Here is an 11,395-nt window from a genome sequence, read left to right as displayed (position 1 = left end):
AGAAGAAGAAGAAGAAGAAGAAGAAGAAGAAGAAGAAGAAGAAGAAGAAGAAGAAGAAGAAGAAGAAGAAAGCAGTATAATTGAGTATTGAGGTGAAATCTCCTGGGAAATGTTTCCTCTGAGTGAGGATATACAATGTATATTCAAAGGTGGCCAAGGCCAAGGTTGTGTCTTGCGCTGGCAACTGGACTTGCTAGTGTAAGAATCACCCAGGTTGTACGGGTTTTGAAGACAAGAAGGAGTCATGGACAGCAGCTGAAGCTTTGCATTGTGTGATTGTGTGGCAGGCCTGGGGTCCCCAAAGAGAATCTAAGAGAAGTTATTGATAAAAGTGTGTCTCAGTTGCAGCAAGAGACTCCAGAATTTTGGAGGTGTCAGTACTGTGGGGCAATCAACAAGAACAGCAGCAGCAGTAGAGTAGAATCAGCCAGAGCCTAGAAGACAAGCTGTGTGTGCTATAGAGCACAGAGCCAGAGAAGTAACTCAAGCCCTTTGAAGACGTCCAGAAGATTATGAGTGAATTTCAGTATTGGTCATCAAGTTATTTAAACTGTTGGAGTTTGGTTTTTCTTTGTTCAGATTGTGACTGTGCCATAATTCTTTCCTGTTGAAGTAAAGTATTTAACTTACATTTTTTTTAAATAGGAGTCTGCACTTGAGAAACTTTGAACTTTTTTTTAAAGATATTTTATTCACATTTCAGATGTTATCCTCTTTCCTTTCTCCTGCACCCAGAAACTCCCATCCCATCTTCCCTCCTCCTGGTTCTATGAGGATGTGCACCCACCCACCCACCCCCCACTCCCACCTCTCTACCCTCGAATTCCCCACACTGGGCATCCAGCCTTCATGGGACCAAGGACTTCCTCTCCCACCTATGCCTGACAAGGCCATCCTTCCCTACATATACAGATGGAGCCATGAGTCCCTCCCTATGTGCTCCCAGGCTGGTGTTTAGACCCTGGGAGCTCTGGTTGGTTGGTATTGTTGCTCTCCCCATGGAGCCACAAACCCTTTCAGTTCCTTCAGTCTTCACTCTAACTCCTCTATTGGGCACTCCTTGATCAGTTAAATGGTTAGCTGTGAGCATTTGCCTCTGAATATGTCAGACTCTGACAGACCTCTAAGGAGAAAGCTGTATCAGGCTCCTCTCAGCATGCACTTCCTGACATCCACATGAACACCTTTGGTGACTGCACATGGGATGGATACCCAGGTGGAACAGTCTCCAGTCGGCCCCTCCTTCAGTTTCTGTCCCACATTTTGTTTCTATAGTTGCTCCCTTGAGTATTTTGTTACTCCTTTTAAGAAGGACCAAAGCATCCGTACTTTGGTCTTCCTTCTTCATGAACTTCATGTGGTCTGTGAGTTGTATCTTGGGTATTGCTAGCTTCTAGGCTAATATCCACTTATCAGTGAGTGTTCTTTTGTGATTGTGTTACCTCACTCAGGATGATATTTTCTAGTTCCATCAATTTACCTAAGAATTTGTAGAATTCATTGTCTTTAATAGCTGAGTAATACTCCATTGTGTAAATGTACCACATTTTCTGTATCCATTCCTCTGTTGAAGGACATCTGGGTTCTTTCCAGCTTCTGGACGTTATAAACAAGGCTGCTATGAACATAGTGGAACATATGTCCTTGTTGTATGTTGGAGTAACTTCTGGGTATATGCCCAGGAGTGGTACAGCTGGGTCCTCAGGTAATGCTATGTCCAATTTTCTGAGGAACCACCAGACTAATTTCCAGAGTGGTTTCACTATCATGTAATCTCACCAACAATGGAGGAGTGTTCCTCTTTCTCCACGTCCTCACCAGCATCTGCTATCACCTGAGTTTTTGATCTTAGCCATTTAGACTGGTGTGAGGTGGAATCTCAGAGTTGTTTTGATTTGCATTTCCCTGATGACTAAGGATGTTGAACATTTCTTAAGGTGCTTGTCGGCCATTGGAGTTTCCTTAGTTGAGAAATCTTTGTTTAGCTCTGTACCCCATTTTTTAGTGGGTTATTTGGTTGTCTAGAGCAGGTGTACTGGCTGGTTTTGTGTGTCAACTTGACACAAGCTGAAGTTATCACTGAAAAAGCCTTCCTTGAGGAAATACCTCCATGAGATCCAGCTGTAAGGTGTTTTCTCAATTAGTGATCAAGGGTGGAAGAGCCCATTGTGGGTGGTGCCAACCCTGGGCTGTTAGTCCTGGGTCCTATAAGAAAGGAAGTTGAGCAAGCCAGGGGAAACAAGCCAGTAAGCAGCACTCCTCTATGGCCTCTGCATCAGATCCTGCCTCCAGGTTCCTGCCCTAGGGAAATATAAACCAAATAAATGATTTTCTTCTCAAGTTGCTTTTGGTCATAGCATTTCCACATAGCAATGGAAAACCTAAGACATTCTGGAATACACCAAGCACTTGAATTCCTTCTTGAACAATAGTTGGTTCTGAATTCCATGAATAGTTTAGAAGAGCTATTCTTACCTGATTGGTGTGTCTCTTCAACTAGATTTATTTAATAACTGTAGTCAGTTGTATTTATCTGTGTATCAATTATGCTTAGAAAGTATAAAGTGGTAGCTACCAATAAATGTTTGATAAATACAATATATGAATGTGTATGTCGGTTATAGATGGCTTCTAGAAGGAATGTTAGAAGCTTGGTCTTCCAGCTTTTATGTTTTATAAAATAAAACCAGTGCCTGGTGATGGTTTGAACATTCCGGTTTACAGCAGTAAGGCTTCAGGGCAAGAACACAAGATTCTCTGCTTTCCACTTAGAAGCCTTTCTGCTGCTTGACTCCTGCCTGACTTGGAAATCGGCTTGGAAAGTTTGACTCATTTTCCCAATGTTTTCTACATAGTACTTCTAACTTCTGTGGTGATGACATTGAAGCTTTTAGAATAACTGAAAAAAAGCACTTACAACTTAAGCCGCCCAATACCAATAGCAAACCTGTAGCCTCTCAGATGGCTCCTTGCCTGGTTTGTAGTCCATCTCTTTTGTATAACAGAAGTACCATGTGGCAATTAGTTAAAAATACTGTGGAGCCCATGTTGGATCCAGGTTCCATATTTGACTTTTTATTAATGAATTACAGGATTTTCTTTTGTAAATAAATTCTAGAGATAAGTCATTTGTCATAGAAATAGATGATATATTGGCAAATAATAAATAATAGACAGATGGATGGATAGATAGATAAATAGATAGATAGATTTTCTCCTAGAATATGTCTTACCTTTTCATTTTCTTCCTAGTGTTTTTGAAGAGCAGAATTACTAATTTTGGATGGAATCCTATTGACTTCTTTTTTTTTTCTTTTTGGTTCGCCCTTTCTCTACCCATAAGAACCTTTTGTTATCTAGTGCTTATGAAAACATCTCTGATGTCTTCTGTCAGAATGTTCATAATTTTTATCCTTTACTATTTGGGATTCATCTTAAATTAGTTTTTTGAATACCACAAGCCAGGGTGTGGTCACATTTGTTATGCCATGGACACAAATATTACGTGTCTATTTCCTCTTAGAAAGACTTCTTTCAAATTCATCATATATATGAATTTACTTCTTGATTTTCTGCTCTGATTATCATTTTCCCAAGCCCATTCTTTCTTTATTGTTTTGGCTTTCTCATAGATCTTTAGAGTCTTATATTGCGTTTCTTTCTTTCAAGTTATTGTTACTATTTCAAATCTTTTCATATCTATATAAATTTTAGAATTGGCTTGTAAATTATACCATTTAATTCATGGAGACTTTAGATCAATTTCAAGGTCACAGGTATCTAATCAGTATTATTTTCTATTGGAGAATTCTAGATTTTCCTCTCTATTCATTTCAGTTACTTCCATTTTGCTCAGCGATGATCTGATGCTTTCATTTGAGATGTCATGAATCTTGATACACTTTTTTTCTATTATATTTTTATATAATTATGTTTTTCATTGTAAAGACAAAACCCTACTATTTTATGTCAAGATTGCCAAGTTCCAATTGCAGTTCAATAAACGATAGCTGAAGTTTATTAGTGTTTGAATATTGGTATGCTATTATACCATTATATTATTGGTATATTATTATGCTATTGTATTATGACAGCATGATAGTTATTTATCCTTTTAGACCACCAAAAACAAATAAGATGTAAGTAAAACAAATCAGTCACATAAAGGAATATATGTTACTGTTTGGAAAGCCACCAATCCTGTGTTAAATTTAGGATGAGCCACATTATTCAACTCTTTTTTTCTTTCTTTTGCATATTTTCTTTTTTTTTATTGGATATTTTATTTATTTACATTTCGGATGTCATCCCCTTTCCCCATTTCCCCTCCCTAGAACCCCCTCCCCCTCCTCCTTTTTGCTTTTATACCATTTGAATTATATGCAAGTATTCAGGTCAGTTCTAGGTTGAGGGACTAACAATATAATAGGTGCAAATAGACAAGGAACAAGCAAGACAATAAACACAAGTAGTCAAAGAACAAGCAAGGCAATAAACAAAATTCTGTGAACACTCCCATGATCACTGTTTCTAAGGACTTATCAGGATGACCAAAATACCTGAGCCAACTTCCCTGTCCTAGCCCAAAGTCATTTTTATGTCTGAAATCTACTTCCTTGTTCTAGCCTAAAATTTAGATTTCTGCCTGAAATTACTTCTTTGTTCTGGTTATTCAACTCTTACACAGCCTTACTGACTACATACATTAGATGCTGCTTAATTAGGCCCAACATATGATATATAACTGTCAAATGGCGTTACTATTGACAATAGAGTCTGCAGTTAGGTAGTTATATCTGCATTTAAAATAACAGGATTACTACACCTGCAAGAGGAACCAGGGGAGACATTCAGGAGAAAAAGACATCAGAAACTTCCATGCTGGCAGCTAGAACACAGGCTTGAATTTCATCAAGGTGGGAAAAACTAATCACTATTCTTCCTCCATTTATGCAAACCAGAAATACAATTTTTGCCCTAAAAATTTCATCAGTGGTGTGTATGTTCCTTGCTACCCCCCTCAAAGCTGCGTTGTTATAGTAACTTTGTGCCATTTTCCTCAGGGAAGCCGTATCCCTCAGGAGCTCAGAACCACGAAATATTTTCTCCCAAGGGTTGAAGAGTGCCTGCTTCAGCTAAAGGCATGAGTTGGGGGAGCCTTCAGATAAGGGTCTCCCAGCACTGCTTCTGGGGAATTTGCTCCTCTTTCTGGATAAGAGAATAGGTTTCCATTGCATTCTGAAGAGTTCATTTGGGAATAAGCCTGTGCATTTCAAAAGTCCACTCATGTTTAGGAGAATGGCATTTCTAATTTTGCCAGGATGGTTTATTGACTTCTCCAAGTCGAGAAAAGGAAACCTTTTTTTCCCTCATTACTGAACCCCAAGGAATGCAACCAACTTGAAGAAACATTTTCACCTTTTTAAAAGAGGCCTCGAAACCACCTTAGTATTTGTTGTTTTGAAACAACTGCTCCTATGTCTGTTATGTGAAGGGATTCCAAAGTAGGTAAAGACTTTGTGTTCTAAGGAGAGCAGTTTGAAAACAATGGCTCAGTCATTTCAAAACAAGAAGAAAACACAATGAAAGGACACAAAGCAGAAAAACCTTTTAAGGACTGAAGAGACTCATGCTTGATCTCCTTCAGAGAAAACCCGTAGAAAGAGGTGGAGCAGGAAGGAGAGATGTGGAGGGAAGCAGTTTGTACATGCTGCCAAAGAACCCCAAAATTTTCTTAATGAAGATGAGTATTAGATGGGAAGAAAACGTTGAAAGCCAAAAGAAGCCAACCACTTTTTTTCTCCCATTGTCTGTGAATCTTGGGCAGCATTTTCCATGATGTTTGTTCAAAAGTCAGTTGCTTTAGGGAGAAAAAAAAAGGCTTTTCAAAATGCAAAGCAGACTTGCCTGGTTTTCACTCTGTCATTGTTGAGAAAGAGAGTTTTCCAGTAACTGCATTTGAACGGCCCTGAAACATTTTTTTCTGCACTTAAACTGCATCTACTGAACGGGAGGTTTTAAGAATGCCAGTCATCTTGATTGCAGAATTTCACATTATCTCTGGCTGTCAGGTTTGCATTTGTCATTTTGAGTCTGAAGTTTTGCCTTAGTTTGTGCGTCTACATTCTGAGTTTTTATGAGGGAAGTGATCACTGCAGACAAAGACTGGGGCAAACAGGCAAAATGTGCCTCGTTTTCAGAGACAATTCATGTTTAATATTTTCCTTTTAAAAATGCTCTTTTAAAAAAACCCATGCTAAATCTGTCTATGCCTAGTTCATCTTACTATGCAGATGTTTTATAGCACTAGTATTTAGCACAAGAAAGCCATCCTAGAATTAAGATCTCTCTCTCTCTCTACATATATATATATATATATATGTATATGTATATGTATATGTATATGTATATGTATATGTATATGTATATGTATATATATGTATATATCTGCATGTATAATTTATTAATATATTGAAAATATATATTAGTTTTTAATATACCTGATAGTCTGAGTCATCAGTAATGTTCCAAGTAGTGTTGGATTAATTTATGTTTGAATATGTACTGACCTAGTTATATTTGTATCATCTATATTCTAAATATGTTCCTGTACTTGAATATTTAATAACCAATGCTTGACTTTGCAATCTCCTTAATACCCATTAAGAGGAAAAGGCAATTTCCTGGAGGCGACTGATATATTAAAAAAAGTATTAAAGTGTTTTTGTACAGAATACTGAGTGGGAAGGAGAATTTTTGAAAAAGAAAAAAAAACTGTCAAATAGGGAAAAAATGCTCACATTTTCTTATGTGTCAAAAATTAAAAACAACCATGACATGTTATTTATTATCTCTTCTGTAATAATGTAATCAAAGTATATATCAACACCTGTTGATGTGTTTTTATTCAATTTTGGTTCTTTCAAATGGACAGATGGTTTGAGTCTCTATTCCATGTTTTACAACATACGTTTTTGAAATTTGTTTCAGGGGGTGTGAGGATAGCTTAGTGCCTGTTGCACTGCCATGATGTCCCAAGCTTGGTTCCTAAGAACTCACATTCGAAAGCTGGACATGGCTGTATACACCTTTAACATTGGCATATTGTTGGTGTGAGGCTACAGGGTGAAGAAATTTAGGAAGATCTTCAGAGCTTACATGATGAGACAGACTAGCTGATTAGTGTGCACCAAATCAGTGAGAGAACTTGCCTCAAGGTGCTAAGGTGGAACGTGATCAAGAAAGACATCCAATGTTGATCTCTGACTTCTACATGAACACACAAAGAGAGTCTGTATGGAATGCTGTTTCCTTCTCAGATAGTTGGAGTAAGAACAAGGCTGGGTAGGGGTTCCAATGCCACACATACTCATTGTTCTATGGAGTTTTAGTGGATTTTCATTAAATTTGTTTTGTTTGTTGCATGCCCTGTGAGCAATTTTCTAAGACATCAAATTATTTAATTCTCTAGTAATGTTCATCTGTTTTGTTTGTTTCTTTGAAGAATGGTTCTACACGGTTCTTCAGGACATAAAAGCTGGGACATAGAACCCACAATCCACCCTTAATTCCATCATCTATGTTGGTAATTTATAGATGATTTTGTTTTCCGTTATGAGTTTCTACTGTGTTTTAATTCATTGCTCCAGTGACATCCTCCTTATTCTCTGATTATGTTCAAATTTCAAGGCTTTAAACTCAAAGATTGATGTTAGCATTTTATCTGCTAATTCCAGCCTCATTGTCTGTTTCTGTTGTTTGTTTTATATCTTCTCTCCTCCTTGCCATTTTATTCTAGTTTTCACTGACATACCTAGTGTATGTGTGCATGTGTGTGTGTGCGTGTGTGTATGTGTGTGTGTGTGTGCGTGTGCAGAATATCATGATGTCTTATAGACTGTCTATTGAGAGATGTCTTCCTTTAGAAAATGGTAAGTGTTGTTTGGGCAGAAAATACATTTTTAGAGCACTGTCTTGGTCAGATATGTGTGGCTTATTTTTTCCATCAGATCTGTATTTCATTGTCCTTTTCTGTAGCCCTTATTTCTTTCTCTAGGGCATGCTCCCGATTCCCACAATATTATGTCTTGGTTCCACACTGAATGTCTGAGTTACTTAGTCATATGTCTATCTCTGGACTGGAATTTTCCCAGCTTTAAGTAATGTATGATCTTTATGTCCCTGTGTAGTACATAGCCCACAGTACCTACTCTCAGTTGGACATCATGTTCCTTCCTATAGAGGCATGAATGTTTCAGTCTCAGATCAGGCCAGACTTAGTGCAGACTCTCCAGATTCAGGATTCCCCATGCTCTTCTTCTTAGACATTCCACTAGATTTCATCTGACTTAGCAACAAAAGATGTTCAACGGAAAAGTTGGAAAATTTACAATAAAGAGACATCAAAATTATCTAAACAATTTCTGCAACCAAAGTTGAACTCCGTGTGCGCATGTTTGTGTGTGTGTGTGGTGAGTATATTGAGATCTATACTATAATAAGTTTAATATAATATAAACAAAGAGTGATCAAAATATTTAGTATAACTTCACAGTAGAGTAACCCCTATGTATTATTTCACTTGACAAATTATGTTAGAACTGATACTCTCCAGACATGCTAAATGCTGGAAAAATGTAAGGAGTAGTATAACTTATGTGACTTAACTTTAAAAATTTGCTCACTTGTATGTTATACATATCGTTGAGAAAATGGCAAACCATTTATGACCACACTTTGTGTTTAGAGAACATTTCGGCATGAGTAATAATTGCCCTCAAAGGTACTTAATTTAAATGGAAAGGTTAAGACTGTTAAAATCAATTCATCTTTTAAAAGAGGATTTCTTTTCCTGTGGTATCTCTGTGACTGGAATATACTGGAGGAAATGTCCTTTATTTTGTAACAGAAAGTGGAACTGTCTACTTTCAGTTTGTAATCTCAGCACCAGATCTCCCATGTGAAGAAAGTATAATTTTGCCATGAGACAATATGCTCTTTGTTCTACATTTCTCCTGGTTTATGATTTATATCAGGTGCTTATAGGGTACACCTATAATGATGAAAAAAAAACCATTCTCCACATTGATAATTTCATAGCTCTGAAAATTTTCACTTTCTACTTCTGATGTCCACAACATAAAACTTTTCATTTTAATCTAACAGAGAGTACAATATAATACTAGGAAATCCTTCTAGCATATGACAGGCCACCATCTACAAATTGATCATATAATATACTCAGTATTTGAGGAAGCCTATTTACAGATTGTTCAAATGCTTTCCCCAGATATGATATAGGCTACATTGTCTTGGATGTATAATACATGTTTTTATTGAGTAGAGTGAATTAATTATGGGTTCAGCCTATGAAATGTCTGTCACATTATAAAGTATGTATTTGCTGATTTTTGTGCATGTTTTATAGACACTTAGTTTCTTTTTAATATACCATCTGGTATTCCTTATATTCCTTAAAAAATCCATATTTGGGTCCTGAGTAAATATGAATCTCTGCCAAAGGTTTAATTTTTTTCCTTTTAAAGACAGTGAGTAGCATGGGTTTTATGTGCTTATTCATGTATCAGATGAATTAAAAGCGAAAGAATGATGCAGCTCATTTCATGTGGCCATTCATGACTGTAAGGAAAGCAATGTATCAAGTAAAAAAACAACAAACAAACAAAACACAAAAAATTGAATTTAAGTCTGCTACTCCCAATTTGAAGCTTTGAATAAACTACCTGTTCTCCTGAGCCTAAGTCCCCCTCTCCCCTTTTTTTTTAAATTTTGCTTTTCCTTTAAAGATCAGAATTTAGTTACATTTCTCTATTTTCCAGCTTCCTTTTAAATCTTCTCAGATCCCTTCCTGTTCTTCTTCAAACTCGTGGGCTCTTTTATTCACTCATTATTACTTGCCTTCTAAATATTTATGCCTATACCCATGGAATGACATAGCTTCAGCCTTAATCGGAGAAGCGAGCTTCTTTTGGTAGAAGACAATGGTCAAAGCTGAGACTTACCATGCTTCAAACTCCTACTGAGAACAAGAGATTGATGAGTACTCATCCCTAAGGTGGATACCCATATTATCCAGTGTGAGGACCAGCAAATATCAATACATGCTTTGCGGGAAGGGTGCTTGAACAATCTGTAAACGGGCTTTCTCAAACATTAAGGGTATCATAGGAAGATGAGGAATACTTAAAAATGCGGTCTTCTGTCTACGATAGGCTTTGACATTGTGAATACACAGAAGCTATGTCACTGTAGAAGACCTACAAACACACACACACACACACACACAAAGGTATTAGAAGCATGGAGTAGGGGGGGCTGGGACACTGATTGAAAAAGCAGAGCGGTAGCCTCAAGATTAGGATGGGATGAGAGAGGATAGCGAGAGTGAATGCAATCACAGTATATTGTCTACAAGTACGCTGTTTTCAAAGATGTAAAGATTGGTGAAAAATAAAAATTAAAAATGAGTCTGTTTTTACATACTTTACATGCATACATATATTACATACACACACACACACGTATGTATGAGAAAGCTTTAAATGGGAAAAGTAAATACTAACAAAAGAAGTACTACTAATTTTCTATGGGCAAGATTGTAAATTAGCACTGTAATTTTGTATCTTATTATATTTTACATCTTATATTTAAACTTTATATTTTATATTCATAAGCTTTGATCAAAGAATCTGTTCTTATATATAATTTGTAATGTGTGTGTGTGTGTGTGTGTGTGTGTGTGCTTTTATACATTTATGGGACAAAGAGGCAAGTTTAATCATCTTACAAAAAGAAAGATCTTAAGTGAGTTTCATGGCACATGTGTAAAGAGATTCCATATTTTATATATAAAGGCTATTTTCCAAAAATGATTGATCATATAACATATTTAATTTTAAATAAAAATTCAGATAATTTTTGGAAAGAAAAGAGTAAACGTCTGTAAGAAAATGAACTGTTCTAGAATACTATCATGACTCTTCACTTATGTTCTCTGCCTTTCTGCTTGTGCTGTGTAAGTTGTATTGTGTTTTCCACTCCAGTTTGCCTACAGTTCAGATACTAAGGATATCATTTTCTGCTGCCATTCTTTGTGAACCTTTCAAAGACTTTAATACTTCAACAACTGTTTTAAATGACTTAAAGATTTTCTTTTCTTTATTTTTTTCCTCCTAGAAGCTCCTTCCTTTTGGGCCTTTAAATCCTCTAATTGTTGTTTCTATTTCTTCCTGGCTGGGAATTTCTCCACTTCTGCTTAGATGTCACGTTCCTTCAAGGTGTCATTCTTAGCTTCTTAAATTGTAACTCAGTGTTTGCAGTCTACTGACAGACCTAATCATTTGTCAAACTATCATTCTTAGGTTAACATCTCCAC

Source organism: Grammomys surdaster, unplaced genomic scaffold, assembly GCF_004785775.1.
Source record: "Grammomys surdaster isolate TR1022 unplaced genomic scaffold, NIH_TR_1.0 174, whole genome shotgun sequence".
In the NCBI taxonomy this organism is placed as follows: Eukaryota; Metazoa; Chordata; class Mammalia; order Rodentia; family Muridae; genus Grammomys; species Grammomys surdaster.
Note: the sequence above shows the minus strand (reverse complement) of the source record.